This window comes from Pseudochaenichthys georgianus, chromosome 16 (genome assembly GCF_902827115.2).
Source record: "Pseudochaenichthys georgianus chromosome 16, fPseGeo1.2, whole genome shotgun sequence".
NCBI lineage: Eukaryota > Metazoa > Chordata > Actinopteri > Perciformes > Channichthyidae > Pseudochaenichthys > Pseudochaenichthys georgianus.
Window position 1 is genome coordinate 42,029,337 of NC_047518.2, and position 9,171 is coordinate 42,038,507.

Sequence of the window (9,171 nt, forward strand, 5' to 3'; positions counted from 1 at the left end):
GCGAGTGCCAGCTCTTCCTCTTTATCGCTCTGGTGAACACTCACTCTCCTGGTTTCACTAACTCCTGGTTACAGCGACTCGACCTGGCTGTATCTGACCATCACGCCATCCTCTTCACTGTTCCCGTCTCTCTGCCCAGGCAGCATCCTAAACGCACCATTATGTTTAGGAACATTAAGACTGTGAGTGCACCGGCCCTATCCGACCTGATAGCTACCTACATGGCTTCGGGTCCCTCCGACTCCACCGTGGACGGCCTGGTAGCCCACTACAACACTGCCCTATCCCTCAGTCTCAACTCTCTCGCCCCCATTAAAACCTGGACTGTTTCCTTCACCCGCCCTGCCCCCTGGTTCACCACTGAACTCCGCCGTTTGAAGGCCTCTGGTCGCCAGCTGGAAAGGCTCTCCAAAAAAACTGGCCTCACAGTCCACCTCCTGGCCTTTCGTGAGCATATCAAAACGTATAAGGAAGCTCTCTCCCATGCCAAGACTCACTACTACTCCCGTCTCATTGGTGCTCAGCAAAGCAACCCCAGAAGACTGTTCTCCACCATCAACCGCCTACTACGGCCCCCTGACGCCCCCAAGCCCTCAGGGGCTCCCAATCTGTGCTCCAAATTCCTCGACTTCTTCCAGGCGAAAGTCGAGGCCATCCATCAGCAGCTCCTAGTGACTGGCCCTTCCCCCCTACCTGCACCTCATTCTCCTGGTAACGCACCCCAAGCGCAGCGCGTCTCCCACTCCAACCTCTCCTCCTTCTCCCCTGTGGATGCTCTCCAAGTGGCCAAACTGGTCAGCTCGGCCAAGACCTCCACCTGCTCCCTGGACCCCATGCCCACAGCCCTGGTCAAGGACTGCCTACCCACCCTCTGTCCCTACATGGTGGTCATCATCAACACTTCTCTGGCTCCTGCTATAGTCCCCACCAGCTTCAAACTGGCCTCAGTCACCCCCATACTGGCCTGGACCCCGACGACCTCCAGAACCACCGGCCGATCTCCAACCTTCCCTTCCTCAGCAAAACTCTGGAAAGAGTGGTCGCCGGCCAACTCCATCTGTACATGTCCAACCATGAGCTCTATGAGCCCTTCCAATTCGGCTTCAGACAGCAACACAGCACTGAGACCGCCCTCATCAAGATCACCAACGATCTCCTCATTGCTGCTGACTCTGGCCGCCTCAGCATCCTCATCCTCCTGGACCTCTCTGCAGCATTTGACACCATCTCTCACAACATCCTCCTCACCCGCCTCTCAGACCTCCTAGGTGTCACTGGCACAGCGCTGTCCTGGTTGACATCCTACCTTCACAACAGGAAACAGTTTGTCTCCATCAGTGGCTCAAACTTACCCCCGGCCCCAGTCCACCACGGTGTACCCCAGGGCTCTGTGCTTGGCCCCCTCCTGTTCACCATTTACATGCTCCCCCTCGGCCAGATCATCCGACATCATGGACTCAATTTCCACTGATACACTGATGATACCCAATTGTATCTCAGCACCACTCCATCCTCCCAGCTCCCCCCTCAGTCTCTCATCAACTGCCTGCATGACATCAAAACATGGATGTCTTCCAACTATCTTAAGCTGAACAGCAATAAAACAGAGCTCATGGTTGTGGCACCCAAGGCCCTGCTCCAGAAGGTTGGTGACTTCGTCCTTGAGGTCGACGGCTGCTCTATCTCCCCATCTCCTGAAGCCCGCAACCTGGGTGTCATCCTCGACTCCACCCTTTCCTCCCATTCCCACGTAAAATCTGTGACCAAATTGGCCTTTTGCCACCTGAGGAACATTGCCAGACTCCGACTGTCACTCTCGGAGTCGGTTGCCGAAACCCTAGTGCATGCGTTTGTCACCACCCGCTTGGACTACTGCAATGGTGTCCTGTTCGGGGTTCCCAACAAAACCCTGGACAGGCTCCAGTATGTCCAAAACTGTGCTGCTAGGGTACTCACACACACACAGCCCTGGCAGCACATCACTCCCACCCTCATCCACCTACACTGGTTGCCGGTCAAGTCCCGCATATCTTACAAAGTCCTCTTCCTTACCTACAAGTCCCTCCATGCCCTTGCCCCCCAGTAACTATTGGACATCCTTCACCCACATGCCCCACCCCGGAACCTGCGGTCCTCAGACTCTGGCCTGCTTACCACCCCCCGCACCAAACTGCGAACCTTCGGGGACAGAGTCTTCAGTGTGGCAGCCCCCACCCTCTGGAACGCTCTCCCTGCGGAGATTTGCAACATCCCCACACTTGACACCTTCAAAAGGGCCCTCAAGTCCCATCTGTTTGCCAAGGCTTTCGGCCCCTAAATCGATCTGTTGTTTTGTCCGTCTGACTTTTGTTTTGTTATGTTTGTTTTTGCCCTATTACTTGTAAAACGACCTTGGGTCCCTTGAAAGGCGCTATATAAATCAAAGCTATTATTATTACTAGGCTTGTTTGAGACGTGTTGCGTTTCGCCTCGAAAATAGCCGATCGCAGCCGGGGGAGGTCTCAAAAAGCTTGCCTGAAGTCGGACAGCTCCGAATCGGCTTCTTCTTCTTCATCTTCTTCTTCGCCTTCTTCTTCTTCTTCTCTCGGTTTTTTGGCTGATTGCAAATAACTTTAAGGTGCATACCGCCACCTCCGGAGTCGGCTTGACTCGGTTTGCATTTCTAAAGAATGCACACATGTGTTTAATCGTTAATGTCAGATATGTACTAAGTAAATACATTTGTTCCTGCTCAAGATTAGATTCAACTTTATTGTTATTGCACATATTACAGGTACAGAGAGAACAAAATGCAGTTTAGCTTCTAACCAGGTGCAACAAGCAGTGAAGTGAAAAGTAATGTACACAATCCACAGAATAAAATATAGAATTAATTGAATGATGAATAAACAGTGAGGGGTATGAATACACTAGATATCAGCCTGTGAGCAGTATGAACAGTGTGTATGAATATGCTAAGATATATAAAGTATGACAATGGTAAGCAGTGCAAGTATAGTATAAAATATATGGATATTAATTTCATGATGATAAACATTGTGTAACAATGATGAAAAATGTGAATGGAAGTGGCGACGTAAAACTGACACAAAACAACAACAAACTTTTGCCGAGCCAATTGGAGAGTTTCATCAGCAGCACGGGGTAAAAACCACCAATGAGTGCTCAGCTTGAGATACCAGCGAGTCGTTTCCCATCAAGCATTTCGCTTCCGTAGCCCGTGGAGAGGAACTGCACCGCCGCGCCTCGCTCTCAAGGCTGCGGGCGTCTTTGTCCGCTGTCAAATCCTGAATTACTTTATTTACAAAGTGTGTGCCATTATCACTATAGATCTTTTCCGGAATTCCAAAACGTGGGATTATGTGATTTGTCAATGCTTTAGCCACTGTCAATGCATCCGGATTCCTAGTTGGAAAAACTTCAATCCATTTTAGACAATATTTCATTCCCTCATATTTATTTAGTTCAATAAAGTCCATGCAAATGTGCTGAAACGGATACTGGCTCTGGTATTTTACCTCTCTTTGGTTTGAACTGTCCCTGAGGGTTATACTGTGCACACACAGAACATGCTAAACTATTTTGTTTAGAGTATGTAAAGCCATAGGCTGTGAATATCTTCTGTATTACTTCCACCATCCCCACCATCCCCACTGTTGAGCCGTGGTCCAACCCATGGCTCAATATAGCTGCATATCGAAATAAGCTATTTGGTAATACAAATGTGCCTTCTGTACTTTCCCACAACCCCTCTTTATTCTGTGTACACAACTTCTTCTTCCAGTATATATTTTCTTTATCAGGTGCATTCGCTTGCATGTCTTTTAGGATGTCATGATCAATGTGTTCCACATTTTCAGAAATATATTGGTCATTGTCCAGTCACTGTCATTGCGCTGCTTTCTTAGCCTCTTCATCTGCCTTTCAGTTCCCTGTGGAAATTGGGTCCGTCCCTGTAGTGTGTGCTGCACACTTACAGACCGCCACTCTCTTAGGGAGTTGTACTGCATCCAAAAGTGATAGGATCACATCTTGATGTGTAATAGGTTTGTTTGTGGATGTTAACATCCCCCTATGTTTCCATTGTTGTGCAAACACATGTATACATGAATAAGCATAGTTGCCGTCTGTATAAATGTTAACTGTCTTCCCTTTTCCCAGTGTTCATGCCTATGTTAGTGCGATTAGTTCTGCTGCCTGTGCTGATAAGTGAGACGGCAATGCTGCGCCCTTGAGCAGTTTCGTCTGTGTCACTACAGCATAACCTGTTGCATTAGTTCCATCAAGATTCCTCTTACATGAACCGTCAACATACAAGGTGGTTATGTCTGCATCTGGGAAGGGAATGTCCGGTCTGTCTTTGGTAACACTCTGTTCTCAGTTTCTGCGATACAGTCATGTGGTTCCCCATATATCTCTACTGGCAGTAGTGTAGCTGCATTTAAAGTAGTACATCTCTCGATAGTAAGATTTGGTTGTGATAACAACGTAGCCATGCATACTAAATGTCTAGCTGGTGACATATAGGTTTGTTTATTTTGTAACAATAGTACGGACATTGTGTGAGTTACTTTTAGAGTCAAGGATCTAAAAAGCACTATTGTTGCAGATGCCTGTACTGCCATGGAGGCTGCTATTACTGCTTGTAAACAAATGGGCATTGCTCGAGCTGTGGTATCCAACTTTGAGGAGTAAAATGCCACTGGTCTATTTCCCCCCCCATGTGTTACGGTGTGTGCAGGAAGCAGGACCCAAATGCAGATTAAAGTGTCAAAAATAACTCATTTATTTCAAGGCTATACTATAAAAAAAGATAGAACAGAACACTCACCGAAGGCCAAGTCATAACACAAGACTAATCATGCAAACAAGACACAGGTGAGGAGGAAGGAGAAAACACAGGGACATCAGGTGAACACAATCAGGTAATCAGGGAGGGAAAACAGTCAGAAGGCAACGGGCAAAACAGGAGGTGAACACTTTTCAAAACAAAACAGGAAACCAAAGACAGAAAAAGACAAGACAAAACACAGGCAAAACAGGGCAACAGGCAAAACAGGAGGTGAAAACATTTGGGCTGACAGCGGAGGACCCGGAAGGGGTCTCGGGCGGACGGCCCAGGGGCAAGGCAGAGATCAAGGATGGGGTCTCAGGCAGACGGACCGGGGGCAAGGCAGAGTTCAAAAAGGGGGACTCGGGCGGACGGCCCGGGGGCAAGGCAGAGATCAAGGAAGGGGTCTCGGGCGGATGGCCCGGGGGCAAAGCAGAGTTCAAGGAAGGGGTGTTGGGCGGACGGCCCGGGGGCAAGGCAGAGTTCAAAAAGGGGGACTCGGGCAGACGGCCCGGGGGCAAGGCAGAGTTCAAAAAGGGGGACTCGGGCGGACGGCCCGGGGGCAAGGCAGAGTTCAGGGTGGGGCGAAGGCCAAACAGCTCCGGAGGCCGGACAGGACCCGGAGTCGGCCGAACAGGAACCGGAGCCGGTGGGACAGGCTTGGAAGTACCCCCGGCAGGGCAGATGATGGCGGGGCCTCCAACTGGACTGGACATAGAGCTGGTAGGATCCCCAGCGGAACCTCCAAAGGCACGGGACATAGAGTTGGCAGGACCCCCGATAGAAGAGTAGTTGGCGGGACCTCCAACGGAACAGGACAAGGGATTGGCAGGAACCCCGGCAGAAGAGTAGTCGGCGGGGCCTCCAACGGGACAGGACACAGGGTTTGCAGGACCCCCGGCAGGAGAGTAGTCGGCGGGGCCTCCAACGGCACAGGACCTAGGGTTGGCAGGACCCCCGGCAGAAGAGTAATCGGCGGGAACCCCCTACGGGACAGGACATATGGTTGGCAGGACCCCCGGCAGGAGAGTAGTCGGCGGGATCCCCAACGGGACAGGACATAGGGTTGGCAGGACCCCCGGCAGGAGAGTAGTCAGCGGGACCCCCAATGGGACAGGACATAAGGTTGGCAGGACCCCCGGCAGGAAAGTAGTCGGTGGGACCTCCAACAGAACAGGAAAAGGAATTGGCAGGTCCCCCGGCAGAAGAGTGTTCGGCGGGGCCTCCAACGGGACAGGACACAGGGTTGGCAGGACCCCCGGCAGGAGAGTATTCGGCAGGGCCTCCAACGGCACAGGACCTAGGGTTGGCAGGACCCCCGGCAGTAGAGTAGTCGGAGGGATCTCCAACGGGACAGGACATAGGGTTGGCAGGACAACTGGGGTTTTACAGGCCATGCAAGAATGGCAGCAGAGAGAGAGTGATGCTCTTCAAGATTTATTTGATGGGCAGTTTTGTAAAACGCATCCACTGTTATTAAAAGAGGTTTCGATCCCACTTATGATTTACCAAGATGATTGTGAGACAGTCAATCCGCTTGGGTCTAAGACTGGGGTTCACAAGTTAGGATTTATATATTTCACCCTAAAGAGCTTGCCACCAGACCTGCTATCAAGTTTGCAGTCACACTTCCTTTTAGCAGTGTACAAATCCGATGACGCTAAGACCTATGGCCTTGATGCAGTGCTGCGCCCTATTGTGGAAGAGATCAGGTGTCTTGAGAGGGATGGCATCACTGTTGATACCCCCAACTTTCAAGGTGTTGTAAGGTTTACAGTGGTCCAGGTAGTGGGAGACAATTTGGGCGTGAATGCCATGCTTGGCTATATTGAAAGCTTCTCTGGAAATGATATGTGTCGGTTTTGCAGAATACATAAGGATGCCCGGAGGTCTCAGACGCTGGCAGATCCTGCACTATTGCGTGATGTCAATAGTCATGAGGCAGATTTGCGTACAGCCGACCGCTCCCAGACAGGCCTGAATAGAGACAGTGTCTTGAATGACTTGTCTTTCTATCATGTAACCGACAACATAGCACCTGACATCATGCATGATATACTGGAAGGCGTAGGGCCATATGAAGTCAAGCTTGTGTTAACTTCGCTGATTGAGCAGAAACATCTAACACTTGACAAACTAAACTACAGAATCACAAGCTTTGACTACGGCTTTTGTGATAAGGGTAACAAACCTTCTGTAATTAGTAAGGATGATCTAAAAAAGGTTAAAGGCGCCATGCATCAATCAGCAGCTCAAATGTGGTGCCTACTTAGGTTGCTGCCGACAATGATAGGTGACCTGGTCCCCATGCATTGCAAGGAATGGAAACTTCTCCTACTGTTACTGTTATGTATGGAGTTCATCTTCTCTCCTTCTCTTACTGTTGAAGCAACACTGTACTTAGCTAAAATCCTTGAAGAGCATCACTCTCTCTTCCTGGAGCTCTATCCTCTTCACTATTTGCTGCCAAAACACCACTTCATGCTCCATTACCCAAGAGCCATTCAAAAGCTCGGACCCTTGACTCAGTTTTGGGCTATGAGATTCGAAGCGAAACACAACTTTTTTAAACGGGTTAGCCATGTAACATGCAATTTCCGAAACATTTGCAAAACCATGGCCTTTCGCCATCAGATAGCGCAGTGCTATACTTTGCTGTGTGGAACTGTGTTGAGCCACAATCTGATCAATGATGACATGTATAGCCGCATGTCATCATTTCAGCGCTGGTTGTCTTGGTGGTGCCCAGCAAACAATGTGGGCTTCGTAAATAATTGGACAGCCTTCTGGGGAAAACCTGGTCTGATTAAGAGAGACGGCATTCACCCTACTTTGAAAGGTGCAGATCTCATTTCGGCAAACATTTCAGGGCTTTGTGGACGTAATCCATGACAAACTGGAGTTGAGACCAGGAGGCAGAGTCGCAGTCTTACACGCTTCTCTGCGCTCTCTCCTAGGCAGTCACCCATAGGAATCCCGAACCCAATAAAATACCCAATATTAGCGGTGTGTGTGTCTGCCCAAGGACAATTTAAGGTAAAACCTAATAGAGGTGTCATACATAATAACCTAATAAAAGTAAATGTAACAACTACTACAATGCAACAAAACAGGAAGATTAAATGTGGTCTCTTAAACATAAGATCTCTAGCATCTAAAGCAATATTGGTAAATGATTTAATATCAGATTATAATATTGATATATGCTGTCTCACTGAAACTTGGTTGAGACATGAAGAATATGTCAGCATAAATGAGGCCACTCCACCCAGCCATGTCAACACTCATATTGCTCGAGGCACGGGCCGAGGAGGTGGAGTTGCAGCAATCTTTGACTCAAGTTTACTTATCAATACTAAACCAAAATGTAATTATACCTCTTTTGAAAGCCTCGTTTTTAGTCTTACGCATCCGACCTGGAAAACTTTGCAGCCAATCTTATTTGTTACAGTGTATCGTGCACCAGGTCCTTATTCAGAATTCTTATCAGAATTCTCTGAGTTTTTATCAACTTTGGTTCTTAAAACAGACAAAGTAATTATCGTAGGTGACTTTAATATTCATGTTGACGATGATAAAAATAGCCTTACTGTTGCATTTAACTCTATATTAGATTCTGTTGGTTTCTGTCAGAGTGTAAATAAACCAACCCACTGTTATAATCACACTCTCGACCTTGTTCTGACTTATGGTATTGAAATTGAGCAACTATTAGTCGAACCGCATAATCCTGCTTTATCCGACCATTTCTTAGTAACTTTTGAAGTACTGTTACTAGACTACAAAGCATTAGTCAAAAGCTCTTGCAGCAGAAACCTATCTGTTAGTGCTATAGCCACATTTAAGGAAGAGATTCAACCAATACTTAACTCGATAGCATGTCTGCATGTAGGGGAGGAAACTTATACAAAATGTACACCACCCCAAATTGATCATGTTGTTGATAGTGCTATAGATGCGCTGCGAATAAAATTAGATTCTGTTGCTCCTTTGAAAAAGAAGAAAATAAAACAACATAGATTAGCTCCATGGCATAATGCCGAAACCCGCAAAATAAAGCAAAAGTCTAGACAACTTGAAAGGATATGGCGTTCCACTCAACTTGAAGAATCTCGTTTAATTTGGCATATTACTCTCAATGAATATAAGAAAGCACTGCGTAAAGCGAGAGCAGCCTACTACTCTTCATTAATAGATGAGAATAAGAATAATGCAAGATTTCTTTTCAGCACTGTAGCCAGGCTGACTGAGCCTTCTATTCCCTTAGCACTCAGTAGTAATGATTTTATGTGCTTTTTTAACGATAAAATTGTTACTCTTAGAAACAAAATTAATGACCT